Source organism: Triticum dicoccoides, chromosome 5A, assembly GCF_002162155.2.
Source record: "Triticum dicoccoides isolate Atlit2015 ecotype Zavitan chromosome 5A, WEW_v2.0, whole genome shotgun sequence".
NCBI lineage: Eukaryota > Viridiplantae > Streptophyta > Magnoliopsida > Poales > Poaceae > Triticum > Triticum dicoccoides.
The window spans coordinates 76,303,021-76,316,630 of NC_041388.1; the positions used below are offsets into that span (position 1 = coordinate 76,303,021).

The 13,610-nt window shown below is 43.5% G+C and overlaps 1 pseudogene; it reads left to right on the top strand.

Annotated features, from left to right (window-relative positions):
- Positions 1-269: 269 nt before the first annotated feature.
- The window catches only part of LOC119299223, a 35,014-nt pseudogene continuing 21,673 nt past the window's right edge, over positions 270-13,610 (top strand).

The window sequence follows — 13,610 nt, forward strand, 5'->3', positions numbered from 1 at the left end:
CCTCCAAACCCTAGAAACCCGCGGCGCCCAGACCCACCGGCTGGACGCTCCCCTCGCATGTCTCCTTGCTCGAATTGATCCCCCCGAACAGGATCGACCAAGCGCGCTAGGGTTCCTCTCGCCCCGCCGCCCGCTCCTCCACCTTTGACGAGCGAGGGCCTCCTCCGACCACCGCAGCAGCCGGCGAGCGCGGCCCCGACGCACGCGCCCACCCCGCCAGCCCCTGTCGTCCTCCGCCCCCAGTCACCCCAGCAGCAGCCAGAGAACCAATGACGGACGCTGCGGTGACCCTCGTCGCCACCTCCCGCCATCGCTTCCTGCGCGTGGCCGGCCGCTACTCTCCTTCGACGCGCTGCCCATGGTGAGCCCCTCTTCCTCACCTCTATGTTCCTAGTTCTTCTCTTTGTTCCCTGTTCATCTCTCGTTCCTGCTGCTAGTTACATGGATCAATGGATGTTGGGTAGATGGATGTGTGTTGATGTTAGGCATTAGATGTTTTTCTTGATGGATGGTTGAATCGTGCTAGTTGCTTGCTAGATGGATGGTTGAATGGTGCAAGTATGTAGAATTTTTTTGCTACTGTAAAGGGGAGTAATTGGTTCTTTGTTGCTGCTGTGAAGGGCAGTAACTGATTCCCTTTTGCTGCTGCTTGGTGCTAATTTGCTGCTGTTAGCTGCTATGAAGGGCAGTAACTGATTCCCTTTTGCTGCTGCTTGGTGCTAATTTGCTGCTTCTAATTTGCTGCATGGTGCTAATTTGGTGCCAATATTTGTCAGTTTTGAAAATTTAGTTTATTCGGTTACTGAAAATTCAGTTAATTCAGTTAGGCACACAAATTTCAGAACTTTGGTGTTCCCTAGTACTTGGTGTTTGTAGAAAACCAGGAGTGTCAATGTGCCCCAGTACTTGATGTTCACTTTTTTTGCTATCTAAATTGAGTGTCATTATTTTGTTTGCACCTGTTCTTATATGGGTGAAACTTCACTTGTTTTTAGGCTAGTGCAGGGTGTTGCTTTATTCTGTAAAGATGATGATCATCTTTTACAGAAAACAATTTGTGTGCTAAACAAAGGTTAGGTTCACAGATAGTGCTGCATTGTTGAGTTTTACTCCTTTTGATGTAGTAAATTTATTGATTGGTGTTTATCTAACCATGTTCCATTGAGTAGTAAATCATTATTGGCTTGTATAGATGTCAGCATGCTCCCTTTCTACTCATATTGGGGTTTTGATTGACATGGCACATTTGCAATGGAGTTTTATATATCTTTAGCATGCTTTAAATTATAAAATTCTAATATTCAGTATTGACAGGTTATTGAGGTAGTTGATATGGACACAAAGCAGTGTTGGTTGTTAGTCTGATATGAATCTAGAAGTGTTGATTTTCCTTGGTATATGTTGTGTTCAGTTTTGGCCGGAGTTCAGAACAGTTAGGCAAAGGTCATGTCTCCGACCATCGTGTTGTGATGATTTTGCAGGTACCCCGAGAGGCCCTTGAGTTTGCTGGAATGTCGATTAACTCCCATTCCGGCAAATTCGGGTACTCCATATGTCCTATTTTCAGCAAAGGTCATGCTGAATTTTTCCGTGAATTTTAGCATGACTTTGGTAAAAATAGGACATATGGGGTAATTGTGACTAATGCATGGGCCGGAGTATCTTAGTACTTAATTAAGTAGGATCAACTGCCCCTTTATTCTTGCTGTATTAAACCATAGGTGGCAATAGAGCCAAGTGATTAGGCCCAACTTAGAATTCTCCTTCCCAGCTTAGCTTTTAGGATTCCTTAGTGTCGACAAACCCTAAATTATAAAACCTTGGCTTTTAGGGTGCCTTGGTGTCGATAAAAACATAAATGATGAAAGCTTAGGCTTTTAGGGTGCCTCCGCGTCGACAAACCCTAAATGATAAAAGCTTAGCTTTTAGGATGCCTCGGTGTCGACAAACCCTAAATGATGAGACCATGATCTTGTTCCTTGACAATAACCAACTTTTTGACCAAACTTTTTTCCTATTTAGAGCGAAACATGGCCCACAACGATGAGGCTGGCGGTTCGGGCAAGCAATTCTGGGAGCTGTCCCAGGAGATGGAGGAAGAACCTCACCGCTATGAGGACGCCACAGAAGACACCGATCCTGACTACAAAACCCCTAGTGGCATCGGGGATGACACCACTGATGGTGCCGCCGAGGATGCCACCACTGACGATGGCAGCGCACGCACAGAAGGCAGCCAACCGAAGAGGCAACGGAAGGACTGGCGCCCGAACGTGCTCCGCACCGTCAAGGAGGAATTTACTGAAGTGAACTCCGACTCGCATCCAACGGCGCCCAAAGAATTAGTCAAGGGGTACTCGCTTCAGCTCGGGTGCATTCTCCGGAGCACCGTCTCGATCAACACCGAGAACCTAAGGCATAAGGACTGAGGGAATTTGCGCAACCTCCTCTTCACAAAGCTGCATGAATGATACAAGTTCCCCGCTGACTTTGTAAACACATGCCTCTCAAGGAATAAAGTGAACAGTGACGCCCTCACGACGATGAGCACGGCCCTATCTACTTGGAGAAGCGCGGTGAAGAGAATGATTGACAAGGTGATAGTTATGAGAAGATCAAGGCAAAAAATCCTTCGATCATCGAAGATGACTACATGGAGTTCAAGATCAAGTGCAAGAGCAGCGCAACCTCCGAATCAAGTCAGTGGGGGAAAGAAATGCGGGAGTTGAACTTAGGGGAACACAAACTTGGTCCCGGCAATTATAGAGTGGCGGAGCCTATATGGGACAAGGAGGACGCGGAGCGTGCCGAGCAAGGCCTACCGCCCCGCTTCGAGAAATACCATGACAAGCAGACCAGGAACTATGTCAGGGCCCGGTACAAGGAGGACCCGGTAACAATGGAGCTTACCACGGATCCGAAGACCAGGGCGCTTGAGCATGTTCTAGTAAGGAATACACCCCCGCGTAATTAGCTCCATATGGTTGCATTCTAATTAATGAAGCCAAATTTCTAAATGGTTCACATTCCTTCCACAGGAGACTGAAAGCAGTAGTGCGGGGTCGTCTCAGAGCACCCCTTGGGACATCACTCTAAATAGGGCGTTGAACGTAATGAAAAACAAGGATAAGCTCAGTAAGCCATCGCCAGCTGGTCGTGTGGCCAGCAAAGGCTTGTCCCTAAAATGGTCGTCATACTACAACGCTGGTGGGTGAAGGGAGAGAAAGACCAGCTCGGAAAGCCAGTCACGCGAGATTCAAGAACTCAACCCACAAGTGGCGCGGATTCTGGAGATTGTCCAAGAGCAAGTGCAACAACAACTGGGATCTACGCTCACCACCATTGTGCCTACCTTGATTGAGGGGCTGCAGGCATGGATTGCGGGCGGCCAATAGGGGCCGCCCCCGGTTCCCAGCTTCACGGCCAGCAACTCGCACAACGCGCAGGCAGCGCCATTGGTGTCTCCGGCGGAGGCGGTATTGGTGTCTCCGACGCCGACACGGGCATTGGATCTTAATGCAATTGGGTGTACGCTGACTAGCACCTCGGCAGCAAGCGGCCCCTCCATCAGTTGCACACCCGCTGTTGGCGGTGCCTCGACATTAGCTGAGCTCGACGCCATCATGGTAACTAATTAAGCCTCTCGGCCGATGACTTCATCTCCTTGCCTTTGACTGGGCATCCCTGACGCCCTACATGTTTTCGCAGGGCGCCGCCGACATTCCATGCACTCTCCTGCACTTCGTGGGAGGCGAGTTGATCGATGTCGCCAAGGGCAGAATCGTTCAACCGGGCAACCCCGTGTTCCACGGTAATCTGATGCCACCCACCGTGTATAGGGTTGAACTGGTTCAGGTGCTGCCAGGCTGCGATGAGGTGTTACCTCCGATTCGACCCGCTGGGGCCGATGAAGATGATGTGATGACCCTCAGTGCCTGCGTAAGCTGGCCCCTGCTTTGGCCGAAGAGCCAGATTCATGTGGGGGCGGGGGACACCACCCCACAGACAACACTGCCAGTCGTGCCGGCGCCAAGCCATGGCAAGACCGCCGCAACGCTACCGGACATGCCGGACATCCCTATGGCACAGGATCCGAACATGCATATGGCACAGGATCCGGACGACGACGACAAAGACAACGGTACATTTATCAACGTCGATAAGTACTTTGCCAAACATGGGTACGGTGACGAATTCTTCGGGCCTCCTTCTCAAGAACCCAACCCTGAAAAAGACGACCGCGATCATGCTGGTATCGCGGAGAAACCAAATTGCAACAGGTGTCGTCTGGCGTTCAGTTCTCAGGAGACGCCTCCAGCTGCCGCCTTCACCGACCCTCAGATAGCCGAGGTGCCAACTATTATCAGCCCCAACACACTCAAGAAGGCGGTCTGTGAGCAGAACTCGATCCCATTACAGCAAAAGAAGAAGGGACGGAAAAGAAAGAGTAACAAGGGTGCCAGCCAGCCGGCACCGAGTACGATCCATGCTTTGGACGGTCCACCTTCACCTAAGGATATCTCGAGGAGGGTGCATGTGGCGGGTAGGCCAATGCTACCGACTAATCTGCTCAATGCTGCAACCGGTTCTATGCGGAGTTTGCATGACAGTGTTCTTTCTTTGGAGAAGCGGTGTCTCTCCGAGAATGATGTGGCATACCCGGTTTTCGTGGCCAAGGTGCCAGAGGGCAAGGACTTTGTGGATAACGCCATCGGGGGTACGATCGTCCTGCGGTTTGATGACATCTTCCCTATGTTTAACCTTAATCCACTGCACTACACCTTCATTCGGCTATTTTCGCTGAGTATGGAGATGCAGATCATTAGAGACAAGACCCCGGACATCGTGATAGTCAACCCCTTCTACATGCGTGCCAAGATCTTGGGCAGCGCTGGGGACCGGCAGGTCGCGAGTTCTTACCTCGAAGGCGTCATTTTGGCAAACCCAGATAAGGATAACTTCCTCGTGCCATACTTTCCTGAGTAAGTCATCCCCTCACCGCCCCGTAACATATGATTTCTTAGATTTCGATCTTTCTTTTTTTTTTCTAATGTTCCGTGTTTTGTGCAGTGACACACATTGCACACTCATCCTCTTAAGCCCAAAATGTTGCATGGCCACGTATTTCGACTCGGACCGTCAGTCGAAGAAAGACTACACAAATATCAAGAAAGGTCATGATGATGTTCTCCCCGACTACGCCAGATCTGGAGTCACCTTCACCAGGCTAGTTCGTAGGTACGGCAAGCACGTGTTCGCACACTACGATGTTCCCCTGCGTCAAGCAGCCGCCTGGCGGTCATAAGGATGCCTACTACGCCCTCCATCACATGCAGGCGATCGTACGGGACCATAATCACCTTCTTCTACCAAATAATCTCAAAGATTGGGCCGCAAGATTGTCGGCAATCCAGGATGCGGACATCAGACAAGAATTCTTTCACATCCAGTCGGAGTTTGCGGAAATCATCCATCAAGATGTCCTTCATACCTCGGGGCAGTTCTACCTCAGATATCAACCGTCCAACATTGAGATAGACACAACACTACAGATGCAGGCTGACAACGCCCGCGATTTTATGACGATCACGAGAGACGGCGGCTTCATCCACGCTCCGGTCCCTGAGTCGAGTCGAAAGTAGTGATGCTATGTGTAGTTCTAAAACATCAATTGGCTCATGTTGTAATTAAACTTTAATGAACTTGTATGTCTCTTTGGTTTGGACAGTCGTTCAACTTATATTTAATCGATGCTATTTATTAGTAGGACCATGCATCATGCTATTAATGTGTTGCTTTTCTCTTCCCATCCTTTTGTTGCATACTTATATATTGCTCATGTATTGTCTGTGAATTGTTACTAACGTTTTGTTTGGCTAGTGCATAGAGATGCCGTCGTATGTCGTGTACAAAAGTAAGGTTCCCGGAGTCTACGACGATTGGGAGGAGTGTTGGAGACAGGCTCACCGTTTCAGCGGTAACACTTACAAAGGGTACACCACTAGGGCGGAGGCGGAAGTTAGATACGCGCGCTATCTAGCGGGAGAGAGAGGAGGGAGCGGAGGAGGAACCGGATGAAGACCAGTTTCATCGTGATGATGCTCATTGTGATGACCGCAGCTCTCTTCTATGTGATGGTAGTTTAGATGATCGATAGCGACTTGTAATGTGAAGACAAACTCGCTACTTGCGGTTTTGAGACTTGTAATGTTCTAACTTTGTTTGGTATTTTAAATTCATAGACTAATATGATGAATTGTATTCGGAGACTAATCTTCTATTGTATTCAATAAATCTGTTGTTTATATGTTGTGCTCTCTATATTATGTGCAGTAATATGTTTTGTAACCTTTGCAAATATCAGAAAAGAAAAAAAAATAATCTCTAATATTCATACTAATGGCGTACCACTCAGCACACTAATGGCGCACTGCAAAAAGGACTCTAATGGCGCATCATCCACTAGTGCGCCATTAGTATGCCAAAGCACATGGGTAAATGAGGCCCCCTAGGAGGCATACTAATGGCGCACCGTGGGCTATACTAATGGCGCACTGCATGGTGCGCCATTAGTAAAAAATACTAATGGCGTGATACTAGTGGCGCACCTATAGTGCGCCATTAGTAGGCAAAACAGGTGCGCCACTAGTAGGCCTTTTCCTAGTAGTGCAAAATCTTAATGCGAAAGAACGTCACTTTATATTGCCACTTGTGATATGGACCTTTATTATGCAGTCTGTCGCTTTTATTTCTTCCATATCACACGATCGTATAAAGCTTATTTCTCCCACACTAATAAGTCATACATATTTAGAGAGCAATTTTTATTGCTTGCACCGATGACAACTTACTTGGAGGATCTTACTCAATCTATAGGTAGGTATGGTGGACTCTCATGGCAAGACTGGTTTAAGGGTATTTGGAAGCACAAGTAGTATCTCTACTTGGTGCGATGAATTTGGCTAGCATGAGGGATAAAGGCAAGCTCAACCATGTTGGATGATCCATGACAATATAATTTATCTCAGATGTAAGAAAACATAACCCATTACGTTGTCTTCCTTGTCCAACATCAACTCTTTAGCATGTCATATTTTAACGAGTGCTCACAATCATAAAAGATGTCCAAGATAGTATATTTATATGTGAATACCTCTCTTTCTTTATTACTTCCTATTAATTGCAATGATGACCAAAACTATGCTTGTCAACTCTCAACAACTTTTATTCATCATACTTTTTCTATGTGAGCTCATCACTCTCCATAAGACTCACATGATCTCTTTGTTTCTTTTTATTTCTTTCTTTTGTTCCCTTAGGATCATGGCAAAATAATCAATCCCTTGACTCAACACTAATCTTTATTATTTAGCTCACAGACTCGATTACATAGAAGAACTATAAAGGAAAACTCACAACTAGATCATACAAAGACTTTTATTCTACTAGATCAAGATATTACCAAAAGGATCGAACTAAGAAAAATGGTAAAGGTAAAAGTGATGGTGATATGATACTGGGGCACTCCCCCAAGCTTGGCAGTTGCCAAGGGGAGTGCCCATACCCATGTGATTATGTCTCTCTTTTCGGGGATGGTGATGTGATATTCTTGGCGATGATGCCACTCAGGATACGATTCTCCTCCTTGAGCTTATTGACTTGCTGCTTAAGGTCCATTATTTCCTTTCAGAGTTTTCCTATAACAGCCAAAGCTCCCTGCACCCAAGGGTGCTGCATAGCTGCGGGAGAACCAGTGACACTCTTTTTCATATTCTCATAAGAAAGAAATCTAACATTGGAAGGGATAACCGAGTTTGGAATAGCCGAGCTCTGCAGTTCTCGCATTGTGAATCCAGCTCGGAAGCGGGAAGTGACTTCTTGATCCTCTTCCGTGGCATCTATCCTCTTCAAGTCAGCCTCCATCTCTTCCTCCGTTGCTGGCCCAAGGAGGTCAACATTATTGTTTGTCATTGATCTCGGTGCCGGATGAGACACCCGGCTCTCCCCGACTGACTCTTGCGAACACATCTTGCTCTAATATGCAACAGCAACAACTCAAAACACAAATAGAGGGTAATTGCGTGATACGGGAGTCAAAACCCCCGGGAGATTATATAATGAATTTTTAGCAACCAAAATATGTGTCGTGTACGAAAACGAAGTCCGGAAAGCGCACGAGGTGCCCACGAGGTAGGGGGCGCGCCCAGGGGGTAGGGCGCACCCTCCACCCTCATGGAGCCCTCGTGTCCTTCCCGGACTCCTTCTTATTTTTCTATGTTTCTAAATATTCCAAAATGGAGAAATATTGCCTTAAAAACTGTTTTGGAGTCGGTTTACTTACCATACCACATACCTATTCCTTTTTGGAGTCTGAAACGTTCCAGAAAGTGTCCCTTATGTATTCCTCCGGGGTTACGGTTTCAATAATATTGGTTTTCAACATTTATGGGATTACCTGAGATATAATGTTTGATTCTTTGACCGTTCACCACCTTCGGATTTGTGCCTTCGAAGTTGTTGATTTTTATGGCACCAGAACGATAGACCTCCTCGATACGTAAGGACCTTCCCATTTAGAGAGAAGTTTCCCTGCAAAAATCTTAAACGAGAGTTGTATAGCAATACATAATCACCTACATTAAACTCACGCTTTTGTATCCTTTTATCATGCCATCTTTTAACTTTTTCTTTAAACAACTTGGCATTTTTGTAGGCTTGGGTTCTCCATTCATCGAGTGAGTGAGCTAATATCAAATAACCTCTTCCCACCGGCAAGTTTAAAATCATAATTGAGCTCGTTAATATCCCAATATGCTTTGTGTTCTAGTTAGAGAGGTAAGTGACATGCTTTTCCATAAACCATTTTATATGGAAACATACCCATAGGATTTTTATATGCAGTTCTATAGGCCCATAATGCATCATCAAGTTTCTTGGACCAATTCTTTCTAGATCTATTAATAGTCTTTTGCAAAATTAATTTGAGCTCTCTATTACTCAATTCTACTTGACCACTAGATTGTGGGTGATAAGGAGATGCAATTCTATGATTAACATCATACTTAGCAAGCATTTTACGGAAAGCACCATGAATAAAATGTGAACCACCAACAATCATTAAATATCTAGGGACTCCAAATCTTGGAAAAATAACTTCTTTAAGCATTTTAATAGAAGTGTTATGATCAGCACTACTAGTTGGAATAGCTTCTACCCACTTAGTAACGTAATCAACAGCAACAAGAATATGTGTATATCCATTAGAGGAAGGAAAATGCCCCATATAGTCAAAGCCCCAAACATCAAATGGTTCAATAACGAGTGAATAGTTCATAGGCATTTCTTGATGCCTACTAATATTACAAATTCTTTGACATTCATCACAAGATAAGACAAACTTATGGGCATCCTTAAAGAGAGTAGGCCAATAAAAACCAGATTGCAATACCTTATGTGCAGTTTTATCTCCAGCATGGTGTCCTCCATAATCTTCGGAGTGACACTTGCGTAGGATCTCTTCCTGTTCATGCTCAGGTACACAACGTCTAATAACACCATCTACTCCTTCTTTATAAAGATGTGGGTCATCCCAAAAGTAATGCCTCAAATCATAGAAGAACTTTTTCTTTTGCTGGTATGTGACACTAGGTGGTATAAACTTAGCAACAATGTAATTAGCATAATCAGCATACCATGGAGCAGTATGAGAAGCATTTATGACATTTAATTGCTCATCAGGGAAGATATCATCAGTAGGTAATGGGTCATCAAGCACATTTTCTAACCTAGACAAGTTGTCTCTAACGGGGTTCTCAGCGCCCTTTCTATCAACGCTATGTAATTCAAATTCTTGTAGCAAGAGAACCCATCTAATAAGTCTAGGTTTAACATCTTTCTTTTCCATAAGATATTTAATAGCAGCATGACCAGTGTGAATAGTTACTTTAGAATCAACAATATAAGGTCTAAACTTATCACAAGCAAATACAACTGCTAAAAATTCTTTCTCAGTAGTAGCATAATTTCTTTGAGCATTGTCTAGGGTTTTACTAGCATATTGAATAACATTTAATTTATTATCAACTCTTTGCCCTAGAACAGCACCTACAGCATAATCACTAGCATCACACATAATTTCAAAGGGTAAATTCCAGTCAGGTGGCTGAACAATAGGTGCAGAGATTAATACTTTCTTAAGTATTTCAAACGCTTCTACACAATCATCATCAAAGACAAATGGTATATCTTTTTGTAATAAATTAGTCAGAGGCCGGGAAATTTTTGAGAAGTCTTTAATGAACCTCCTATAAAATCCGGCATGACCAAGGAAACTTCTTATACCTTTGATGTCACTGGGACATGGCATCTTCTCAATAGCATCAACCTTGGCTTTATCAACCTCAATACCTCTTTCAGAAACTTTGTGCCCCAAGACAATACCTTCATTAACCATAAAGTGGCACTTTTCCCAATTCAAGACAAGATTAGTTTCTTTAAATCTCTGCAAAACTCGATCAAGGTTGCTCAAGCAATCATCAAAAGAAGATCCATAGACGGAGAAATCGTCCATGAAAACCTCACAAATCTTTTCACAAAGTTAGAGAATATAGCCATCATGCATCTTTGAAAGGTAGCAGGTGCATTACATAAACCAAAAGGCATATGTCTATAAGCAAAAGTACCAAAAGAGCAAGTACAAGTAGTCTTTGATTGATCTTTGGCTGACACAGGTATTTGAGAGAAACCAGAATAACCATCTAGAAAGCAAAAATGTGTATGTTTGGATAATCTTTCTAGCATTTGATCGATAAAAGGAAATGGGTAATGATCCTTTTTAGTAGCCTTATTTAATTTGCGAAAATCAATTACCATCCTATAACATGTAATAATTCTTTGAGGAATCAATTCATCTTTATCATTAGGAACGACAGTAATACCTCCCTTCTTAGGGACACAATGGACAGGACTTACCCACTGACTATCAGCAACGGGATAGATTATACCTGCCTCAAGGAGCTTTAGTATTTCCTTTCTTACCACTTCTTTCATTTTAGGATTCAGCCATCGTTGATGATCACGAACTTGTTTAGCATCTTCTTCCAAATTAACTTTATGTTGACATAGAGTTGTACTAATGCCCTTAAGATCATCAAGAGTATACCCAATAGCAACACGGTGCTTCTTCAGAGTTTTCAATAATCTCTCTTCCTCATGCTCTGAAAGGTTAGCACTAATAATAACAGGATATATCTTTTTCTCATCAAGATAAGCATATTTAAGAGTATCATGTAACGGTTTAAGCTCAAACACGGGATCACCCTTGGGTGGAGGAGGATCCCCTAGGATTTCAACAGGCAAATTGTGTTTCAGAATAGGTTCATGTTTAAAGAATACTTCATCTATTTCCCTTCTTTCATTCATAAAGATGTCATTTTCATGGTCTAGCAAATATTGTTCTAAAGGATCACTAGGAGGTACAGCAATAGAAGCAAGATAAATAATTTCATCCTTACTAGGTAATTCTTCTTCACGGTGTTGTCTACTAAATTTAGAGAAATTAAATTCATGAGTCATATCATCTAAACCGATAGTAAAAACATCCCTTTTGCAATCTATGGTAGCATTAACAATGTTCAGGAAGGGTCTACCAAATATAATGGGACAAAAGCTATCTTGTGGGGAACCAAGAACAAGAAAATCAGCAGGATATTTAGTATTCCCACACAAGACTTCAACATCTCTAACAATTCCCATTGGTGAAATGGTATCTTTATTGGCAAGTTTAATTGTGACATCAATATCCTCTATCTCGGCATGTGCAATATCATGCACAATTTCTTTGTATAAGGAATAAGGTATTGCGCTAGCACTAGCACCCATATCACATAAGCCATGATAACAATGATATCCTATTTTAACAGAAATAACAGGCATGCCTACCATAGGTTTGTTTTTATCTTTAGCACAAGGTTTAGCAATTCTAGCAGTCTCATTAAGGAAATGAATAACATGCCCATCAATATTATCAGACAAGAGATCTTTAACAATAGCAATATCAAGTTCAACTTTAATTTGCTCATGAGGTGTATAAGTTTTAATATTGCTTTTATGAACCACAGTTGAAGCTTTAGCATGATCCTTTATCCTAACAGGAAAAGGTGGTTTCTCAACATAAGAAGTAGGAACAATAGGATAATTATAAGTGACAATCTTTTCTTCAACTTTAATAGGTGCAACTACTTTTACTTCTATGGGAGGATGATATTTAAACCACTTATCCTTGGGGAGATCAACATAAGTAGCAAAAGATTCGCAGAAAGAAGCTACTATCTCAGAGTCAAGTCCATATTTAGTCCTAAATTTACGAAAAACATCGGTATCCATAAAAGATTTAACACAACCAAACTTAGGTGTCATACCTGACTCCTTGCCTTAATTACCAAATTCCACCTACCAAAGGCGCTTCACTCCTCGGCAACGGTGCCAGAAAAGAGTCTTGATGACCCACAAGTATAGGGGATCTATCGTAGTCCTTTCAAAAGTAAGAGTGTCGAACCCAACGAGGAACAGAAGGAAATGATAAGCGGTTTCTAGTAAGGTATTCTCTGCAAGTACTGAAATAAGTGGTAACAGATAGTTTTGTGATAGGATAATTTGTAATGAGCAACAAGTAACAAAAGTAAATAAAGTGCAGCAAGGTGGCCCAATCCTTTTTGTAGCAAAGGACAAGCCTGGAAAAACTCTTATATAGAGAAAAGCGCTCCCGAGGACACATGGGAATATCGTCAAGCTAGTTTTCATCACGTTCATATGATTCACGTTCGGTACTTTGATAATTTGGTATGTGGGTGGACCAGTGCTTGGGTACTGCCCTTACATGCACAAGAATCCCACTTATGATTAACCTCTATTGCAAGCATCCGCAACTACAACAAAAGTATGAAGGTAAACCTAGCCATAGCATGAAACATATGGATCCAAATCAGCCCCTTATGAAGCAACACACAAACTAGGGTTTGAGCTTCTGTCACTCTAGCAACCCATCATCTACTTATTACTTCCCAATGCCTACCTCTAGGCCCAAATAATGGTGAAGTGTCATGTAGTCGACGTTCACATAACACCACTAGAGGAGAGACAACATACATCTCATCAAAATATCGAACGAATACCAAATTCACATGACTACTAATAGCAAGACTTCTCCCATGTCCTCAGGAACAAAAGTCACTACTCACAAAGCATAATCATGTTCATAATCAGAGGGGTATTAATATGCATATAGGATCTGAACATATGATCTTCCACCAAATAAACCAACTAGCCTCAACTACAAGATCGTGCCGACTCAAGAACACGAGAGAGAGAGAGAGATCAAACACATAGCTACTGGTACATACCCTCAGCCCCCAGGTTGAACTACTTCCTCCTCGTCATGGAGAGCGCCCGGATGATGAAGATGGCCACCGGAGAGGGATTCCCCCCTCCGGCAGGGTGCCGGAATGGGTCTAGATTGGTTTTTGGTGGCTACGGAGGCTTCTGGCGGCGGAACTCCCGATCTAGGTTATTTTCTGGAGGTTTATGTATTTATAGGAATTTTTGGCATCGGT